We start from the raw sequence: 9,639 nt of genomic DNA on the forward strand, positions 1-9,639 counted from the left end.
ACCCAATCCCTTGGGGCTCAAAAGGAAAGTATGAAGTGTTGAGCAGCTGAGATGTACCTGAGATGTGCCTGCCTAGAGCTGAGCTCTAGGGCAAGCAAATGTCTGGTCAGCTCCAAGTCACACTGGTGAGCCCACTGGTCCCACAAAGTGGGCTCCCACTACAGCAGACCCTGGGCTCATGTCCAGCAGTCACTTGGCAAAGTGATCAGTGACAGCAGCCTCAAAGATCTGATGGAAGATAAAAATATCCATTTGTGGATGGGAGCATCTGCACTGTCTTCTGTCTTAGCCTTTAGAAGCAAGAGCCTTTTGGGGGAGGCTATGACACTTTTTTCTCTCTGCTGGAAGAGGTGAGCTGACAAAAGTAAGCCATCCCTGGGCTGGAAAAAGCAGTGCAGTGGGAAAGATAATCTCATGTGAAAGCTCTCAAGGCAGTGCCGTATGTCTTCCATGTTTTGGGACTAGTCACTTGATCTCTGCAGGCTTTAGTTTTGTGCCAGTTATTCACTGCATCTCTCTTCAGGTGTTTTCTTGGAACAGAGCTTGTCCCTTGCTGTGGGGTCATGAGATGCCCAGGAAAAGAGGGGTCAGACATAGGCTCAGAAATCTTACAAGCATCATCTTGTTGCTCATGATGGCATTACCAGTATCATAAATAGTTATAGGCAGATCAGTCATCACATTTGTAACTGGTGGTAATCAGTGATACAACACCAGGGAGATGTTTGGCTCAGCTTGTCAAAAGTGTTTCGATATTGTGAGAATTATGAATGTCACTGGGAAAGCTTTTTGGGGAAGATAACAGGAGAGAGAAAAGCAGGGGAAGCACGATGCCCTGCTTAGAGCATGGGGAGTGTGGGGAAAGTGGGATTAGTGCTGCAGAAGATGGGCAGACAGCGAGCATCTGCTCTGGACCACCAGGATCAGAGCACAGCAGGACTGAGAAATTCTTGGACTAGTTATCAAGGAATTGGGAAACTCCAGGATACTGTACTCATGGGGGATTTTTACTACCCAGACATCTGCTGGGTAACAAATGCAGCTAATCACAGTGATAATGTACAACCCTAATTCACTATAAATTCTCTCCCATATGTTTAGAATTGTACTTACAGTAGGAAAGGACGGATAGTTATTCATGAATCAAGGTGAACTGAGTTGCTGGTGCAGAGTCAGCCAGATATTGTGAAAAATAATGTATGTCAGACTTTAACAGAATCCTTCTGAAAGCATGGCTGTATTTCAGGTATTTTAAGAAAGAAAACCAAGTTCTCGTAATTACTGATTGCTTTTAAATGTGCCAATTGAACTACTCCTTTCTTCATAACCTTTTTTGACCTTGAAGCACGAGTTCACAAGTGGGGTTGATGAAGAATTATCCTCCAGATGAAATACAAATTCAATTCTGCTCATAAGGAGGTGAAAAAGGGTTAAGAAAAAAGTAAGAAAGGAACCATGATAATGGTTGCTTAGCTCAGTGGTAGCACATGAAAGAATGGTGTTTTATTGATATACTTCTATGGCCTTTCTTCTGTTGCAGGCAATAATTTTGCCCTCTAACTCACCATGGACCCAGAAGAGCACTGTGAGCTCAAATATATCTAATATTGAGGGGGAAAGGAGGTGGCTTGGCCACCGGAGTTCAGGGCTGAGCACAGTTAGTTACTGATGAATTATAGTGCCTTTTCCTCCTGTTAGCAATCCCTGCTCCCTGGCTGTGCTTGCCCCCGTGCTGCCTCACCGGCGGGTTTATTTTGGTAAGGAAGCCGTGTGCTGAGCTCTGGCTTTGGCCACGCAGGGCTTGGGGATTTGCATAATGGCATTACTGCTTATTCCTCAATTACAGTCTTTGAATATGCAAATCTGTTGATGCTGGTTACTGTAATCCCCCTGCTCTGGCTGGTCCCCAGCTCGGGAGGTCTTTGAGCCATTTACTGGCAATGAGGGCTTTCCTCCTTGGTTTCTTATTTCCAGCTGTGGGTAAAGGGGAAAACTCCTCAACCAGCTACCTGAAATAGAGGGAGAGCAAAATTCAGAAAAAGGAAATATCTTTTTTAAAAATGAGCTTGAATGCCTTATCCCCTGTCATTTTCCCTGCAGGAGCTTATGTTCATGCTGCTGGTGAGAGATGGGATGGGTCAGCTTGCTCCATCCCACAGACTGCAGCAGGGTTTGTCTTTGCAGCAACTGTCCCCCACTCCTCTCTGCCCTAGCTGCTTCCCACTTGAAATTTGGTTTCAAAGCAAAAGAACTGAGATGACAAACAGCAGTTCTGAAGGTTGTCTGTCTGCTTGCTTCTCTTTGTGGTCTGCTGGCTCCAGTGGAGCTGGGTCAGTGTAAAGCCGAAGAGGAATTCAGCAGAGGACTTGCTTAGGTGGAGAGATGGGGAAACCTCAGCTCACAGCACCTGAGCACCTCTCCCAAAAGAAGGTTTGGTGAATTGCAGTGATTAACTATCTGCTGATCTGTACATCCATGTCCAGAGCTGGAGCTCTTCTGACTAAAACATTACTTGAGTAACCTTCCCCATTTCTACTTCCAATTTTTTTTTTCTAACGGTATTTTCAACAATTCTTGGGTTTTTTCCCCTGTATCTTTTTAAATAAGGGGGAGAGTTTTTTTCAAAATTTTATTTTCAAATAAGAGAGAGCGCAACTGCTTTATTTTCAGGAAGAAATAGGTTAAACAGGAAAATCAATGCCTTTTCAGTGGCAAGGGTGAAATCCCGGAGCCATTAAAGTCCTACTTCCCAGGACTTGTGAAGAGACAGTATTTTACCCAAAACATCCTGCAGTTCATCCTCACTCAGTCAGCAGAGACTGTCCTCAGATCCAGCCACCAGGAATTGTACTTTCCTTACAGCTTCAGTGCTCTCTGCTATCACCACGTGACCTTTTAGCATTCACAACAGCTCATATTCTTCTTTCCTCAGCCATGGACCTGCCAGCTCCATCTCCACAGGCAGCATTTGTTGAGAAAACCGGTTATTTTGTGTCTGAGTTGATCATGATGCTGTGAGAACGTCACTGTCACATAAGTCAAAATGTCCTGGGAGCGGGGTATCTAGACAGATTTGAGAGAAACACTTTTGCCTATGCATGGGAATGTGTCCCATGCCATTATGTGTTAAGGGATATGATTTATTTAAAAAAAAAAAAAAAAGAGAAAAAGAAAACCCAGGCAAATATAGAACCAATGATTTACAGGAAACAAGACTGTCTGGAACATAAATACAGACAAGCAGCATATTTGTTGCTGATGGTGCTATGTTCCCTGGGAGAATAAAGCCATTTTGTAACTATTTGTCTGTGTCTTGAGCTTGCACACATTTTGTCTCAGAGTTTTTAATTTCTAATGAGGTTTCCTGTGCTGAATATTTTTCTCAAATCAACAAAAATGGTTTGACATCCATTTGTAAAAGGCTTCATTGTAATGTATTGTTACATCCTGTACCCAAATCAGTTTCTTCTGTTCCCTGGATTTCTCCAGTATTTCTTTATCAGCCAGATGTGGGGGAAGACACCTGCAAATAAAGATGTATGTTGTATTAGGGCCTGCTGCTGAAAATGCCCTGAGTGTTCCTGAACTCTGACTTGCTCGTTGTGCTCCTTTCCTGGAAGATTAGTACAATCTGAAACACTTGGAAAGAAATTGTTCTTCACATGTTTTTGACCCTTTAAGTGACTAATACTTTTGGAGGTATTCGTCTTGTTTTCACTGCAGGTATTTCTGCTGTACCATAAAAGTAATGAAAAAATAGCCAGAGAAAGGAATTTTAATCTTATTCTATGATAAACTAGTATATGAGAATTATTTTTCACTATGTACAAATGAACTGTATCTTTTTTAGGTAAATTAGAATCATGGAAGGGAAAGAACCTCCTGGGAACTGAAGAGCTATGTTTAGGGCAAGTAAAGGACAGCATTGCATTTATTATTTTGTCATCATGTGTCTCTACTCTGGAAGAATTTCTCTACAAACCTTTAGGAATAAGAGCGTAATCTAGTGCCTGGACTTATTCAGTATTTAGCTTGTATGATGAAATCAATGGGAAGAGATGTGTTTATTATGCTGATGTTTGCAGGAAGCTGAGATGATACTGCTAAAACTCTTCAAGCACGTAAAGTGCCACAGCTAAAGAACTATTTATATTTCAGAAAAGGTGCAGATAAAATATAACCATTCAGAAACACTGCAAAGAAGGAACATACAACAATTTTTGTGTTGTGGTGCAATATTGTGTTGTAGAGCAAGAACCAGTCCAGCAAAGAACAGGACTTGAGAGATGTCACTCCATGGCCAAAGTGTCCCACCTCTCTTCTTGTCCTGACCCAGCTTTCTTGTAGTAAAAACCAGTAGTCACTGTGATACTTAAAATTCAAGGATTTCCCTACACATTGTCAGCCTATGAAGCTGTCCAGCCTTTCTGCCTGAATGTTGTTTTATTCAAGTTTACCCCAGTAACAGTGGGTTATCTTTCCTACTCTTATCAGTTTGCCATACGTTGTAACTGGTGGAACAGAATAAAATTCTTCAAGCATAAGTTCTGCCGCAGTGATCTGACTTACTTAAATATGTGATCAAACGAAAATGCAGCTTCTGAAGAACACTTTAGAGCAAGAGCAGAATCTGGCAACTTGTTAGATGCCCTCAATGACTATAGTCTTACCAGGGACTTTGATCACAGCTTCCTTCACCTCTTTTCATGCTGCTTACAAAGTTACTCTATGTAAAAATGTAGTGTGTGATTTACTTCAACCAAATTCATTCTGAAGGCAGGAAATGGTCAGTCTCTGAGCTTTAGTCATGTGTAGATCTTGAATGATTGTGCAGCAGTTCATGTGGAGAGGATGTCCCAGGTGCCTGACAGTAGGGCCACACCACCGACTATAATGAAGTCGAAAGGTGACCTTCTGCATTCAGGTTTCATTATTTCAGAATTGGAGATGAATTTTCCCCAAAATTGTATGGTATAGGGAGTACCTCGGCGCTAACCTTCCCACCAGCCCTGTCTGCACACCTACATTTTGAGCCATTTGGAAGTCTCATGGGCCAGGAGCCATACCCTGAAGCAGGAAAATCTTCTCCAGGGGAGCTGTGGTGGTTACTGAAGCAATTCAGCCTTCATTTGGTCCATAAGAGGCTGTTCCCACCGCTGCTGAAATGCAGATACTGCTCAGTTGCTGCTCTGCGACTGCTGTGTTACATTGCAGTATTTCAAGAGGAAAAGTGGAGAATGACTTTTCTGTTTGAAGCCATATGAGGGGATTCAGCCAGACAGCATGTAATTACCCTAGCTGGAGCCAGGCCAAGGCAGAGGATCTGTGTCTCTCCATCTGCAGGCTTATTTTCAGCTCTTCAGATGAGAGATTGGGATGGAATATGTCGAAATTAATGAAACAAAGTTAGTTTCTCTCTGGACATCTCCTCCATCATGCCCACATTAGACACAAATAACTCACTGATATGGTCTGCCCTGGACTGCCCTTCAAAGGCTCAGTTTACAAGCCCAAATGAAAGAGCAGCTGGAAACAAGGAGCCTTTCCTATTCATTCAGGTGAGTTGTGAAGTGGGTAATGAAAATGCTATTGTTTTCCAGTGTGACCAAAACAGGTCATTTGGGAAAATAGATTCTGCCCATGACTCTTCCTCTTACAATAGAATCTGTGGCCCTAATCCAGTAAAGCACTTTAGTATGTGCTTAACTGGAAATTTGTGAGCGGCCCTGCGAGGGATCAGCTCTCGTGCTGACGTTAAATGTGAGGAGTGGGAGTTGGCAGGTGGGCAGTGTGATTGCCCAGGGGCCCTGCCTTATTATCTGTGATTATACGGGCTTAGCGCTTGGCTGGACCCGGGCCCGTTTGAACAAAGGAGTGGGATTAGCAGGCGTGCAAACAGGGAGCAAAGCCAGGGGGTTCCAGCAGTGCTGAACACAACTTTGTTACTCTGACAGAATGTATAAAAGTGAATGAAAGGGCTATATGATTGCTGTTGCCATTCTGTTAATTAGGCTGAACTCATGCTTCATTAGTGCTACAATATGCTTCCTTCTTAACAAAGCCCTATTGGGTGTATGGAGCCACTTTACTATTAGTAAAATGAAGCCTTATCAGAAAGCCCTGTAATTCATTTTGTAAGACAAGTCGTGACATATATTGTGTTGAAATTGCACTGAAGAGATAGATTACTTGATTAACACTTGCTTTTCCTAATGAACAGGAAAAGATGTTTCCAAAACTAAGTTATTTATTGTAATGGGAGCTCTTCTGACCGCATACCTAATTACATCACATACTCCCTTAGCAGTGTTTCAAGTAGTTCCTAAATAATACAAATTGAACTAATCTGCTTTTGCTCTTGCACATTCTCCCAGTGACACTGTGAAAATACCATCAGGCATTTAGATCCTTGTTTCTTGCTGTCATTGTGGTGAAGATTTTTGTGTGTAACCAGTACAGTATCCCTGCAGCAGGAATGCAGCAAAAGCACTAGCACAACCCACATTCCCTGCTTGCAGCAGTATAAAGCAGTACTGATTAAGCAACACAGTGAAAACTGCTGTACCTTGGGCAGAACATGGTGTTCGTAGTAGTGTTATGACAGATGCTGCCCTGGTGGTGATTTTTCCATGGATTCACTGTGCTGGGAAGGGAGTTTGGATTAAACCAGGGCACAGATCCATATTGGTCTCAGGTGGAGAGCTGACTGAAGTCAGTCCTGCCTACCAGACATCTCCAATTTCTTAGTCATGTTGGTGCTTTATGTGGCTCCCTTCAGCACATTAGAATATGTTACAACTAACACACCAAAAAAAAAAAATTCCCAAAGAGTTTTTGCTCACCTTAGTATGACTCATCCATCTAGTGTGGCATATGGAAGCTTTCCAGAGGTCAGTCAGCACCAGAGGAGTGTTCGGTCATGGGTGGAGAGGGAAAGAGCAAATGGGTGAGAAAGTGGGTGTAGGGAGGAGTGACTTAAGCGGATCTACCACCAAGAGCACAAAACTTAGTTGTGTTCACAAAGGTGTGAATTTGAATAATTTCACAACCTGGGTAACTAATTGCTAGTGACTGTTGTGGATGCAGGGGCAGACTGTGTTACGTGCTCAAGTGATTGTTTCTCACAATGACTCTCTTCCACAGGCTGAAGTCAAATGGCAAATGTTGGCTGCATTTCAGTACAGAGGACAAATATGGTCCCCCAGAAGGTCCTTGTTTGATGGATCCCTTCTGGGACTCCCAGTGGCAGCACCGCTCTCTGCCATGGCTAAAAGCATCTGTGTCTGGGACAGCAGGTCGTGCGTGGTAGAGTTAGATTCAACTCCACCCGAGCTCCCAGATCTTCCTGCCTAAATTATCTGAATTTGCTATTACTGGTAAGCTCAGGGAAGGGTGATGTGCAGCAACATTTTTTATTTTCGTATTTCCTCCTTGTACCATTCTTTAGCTTTACTGTAAACTTCCATGCTTACTCATGTCTTCCTACAGTAAACGTAAAATAGTCCCCTCTCTCCATTTCCAATGCTATACCCTGCAGACCCGGAATGACCCTATATGAGAGAGTCATAACAGCACAGTCTAATGGAGAAGAAAAATGGCAATGAGGTAATGTACCAAAAACAATTGTCTGAAAGAGCATCTCTGAAATGCTTGACAATTCTGTTTGCTTTTGCAGCTCAGGCTACTTGTATTGTCATCCAACTCCAGGGCTAAGGGCATTTCTTGGTGTAACCCCATGAAACCCATGGATTTTATCCCAGGGTGGCTGCAGTCACAGGTGAGTGCCATGGATGATGGGCACAGCCTCACGCTCACGTGCCAGCTGCTGTGTGATTGCACATCCCCAATGAAATCAGCACCAGCCCTGAGATTCCGGGGGAGCTGTGTAGCTAAATCAGATTTGCCACAGAGCTCTGAAATCAGCACTGTGGTATGAAATTTAGAACAATGACAATTGGGAACCAGAACTGGTTTTGCAGAAGGATTAGTATTTACAGCTAGAATAGAAATATCTTATTCTTACAGGCATGGAAAATTCTGTACTATGATAAATTTGGAAAGACCGTGTAAGATTTTGTTCCAAGATGGAATAATGCCTTTCTTAATGGCTTAGAGCCACCATCACCATGAGACAAAGTTGTTGGTTTTCATCAGTTTAGTTTGAACCTGGATCAGATCCCTTGCTCTGCTTTGCCATGGTGCTGTAGAGATGCTGGACTGAAAAGCAGTGATGGGACAGGATGAAGCAGAGCAGGACAGGTATGGCTGTTCTGGTGGCAGAAACAGCTTACATGGATTTAAAGTGATCACAGAGCTGTCATTCAAGGTAGGTGATTGCTCATGTTCTCGTCTGCTTGTGGTCAAGGACAAACAACTATGTGGTTGCTTCACCAAGTGGTTTCCTAAGCTCATTTTTGTGTAAGTTACATATATAACCAAAAGTGAACAAAGAAAACTGATGTGTCAAATAACAAGAAATTGTGGGGTTAAGCATATATAGGCCATAAGAACATCTAATTTTCCTTTCTTCTCACTGCATTTTTAAATGTGAATATGAAATAAATGGCCCACTGTCAGTGGTCTCCCACAGAATGACTTCAACAACAGTACAAGATGCAATCCACTTGCAAATGTCTAATCAGGTGATTCTGTGGGGGTTTTTTAAACAGCCTTTCTGAAGTGAGATTAACATTTTTAAAAAGTAGTTGATCAAAATTTAACGTTGTGGAGCACAGACTCCCCTTCCACTTCCCTGTGCTTGTGAACTGAGTTTGCAGGGATGGTGGGTGTCATGCAGTACTGGATATATTTTGTTTCACCTGTCATATGCCTTAACTCATCACAGTGTTTTGCATCTGGGTCAGCTGTATTTTTATCAAGCATTAACATGCATAAGGGTTTGCCAGTACTTAATGAAAATGCTACTGAAAACTGCATTCTTCCACCTCTTCATTGAAGCAGATTTTATTGTGTTTGAACTGTGTTTGAACTGAAGGTACACTCATCTGAAAATTGTTATATTCATAACCCACACCCAAGCAATAACAAAGAGCTCAGCTAATGAAAATCACTCAAAGGAAATCACTGCCCACCCGTTCTAAGAACAATTAGAAAGATTATTCCAGCATCCCTAATGCTGCCACACTGCTGTTGTACTGTTAAGCACCTCTTCCCTTTGGAAGACTAAGGTAAGGAATCTGACATATTGTGTAATAAACGGTGCTGGGAAAAAAGCATTTATGGTGCTATTACCACCATAAATTCCTACAGCAGAGGACAACACTTGGACAGCGTAAATATATAAGATTTCCCTGTGAGTATCCCATTCAAATGAGCACAAGAGGAGAAAATTTGGGGCCAGTCAAAACTGGATTGGAGAAATCAAACCATCTTTTCAGATAAAGGCTGGCAAAACACTTTCCCAGTGGGTCTCTCTCCAGAGGACATCTCAGTGTGGCTTCCTAATGCTCTGTAGGTCAAGGATCATCTGGAAGCTGTTTCTCCAGAGAGAGAAGAAAACATCCTTTCTGGCAGTACACCAGGAAATTCAGATGCTGTAACACCACAACAGATGGAGTCACTGCCAGAGAAGAAATACTGTGTTGCTGTGTGGCATAAGCATGGCAGTGTGGGCAAATC

This window comes from Lepidothrix coronata, unplaced genomic scaffold, assembly GCF_001604755.1.
Source record: "Lepidothrix coronata isolate B3197 unplaced genomic scaffold, Lepidothrix_coronata-1.0 Scaffold11, whole genome shotgun sequence".
NCBI lineage: Eukaryota > Metazoa > Chordata > Aves > Passeriformes > Pipridae > Lepidothrix > Lepidothrix coronata.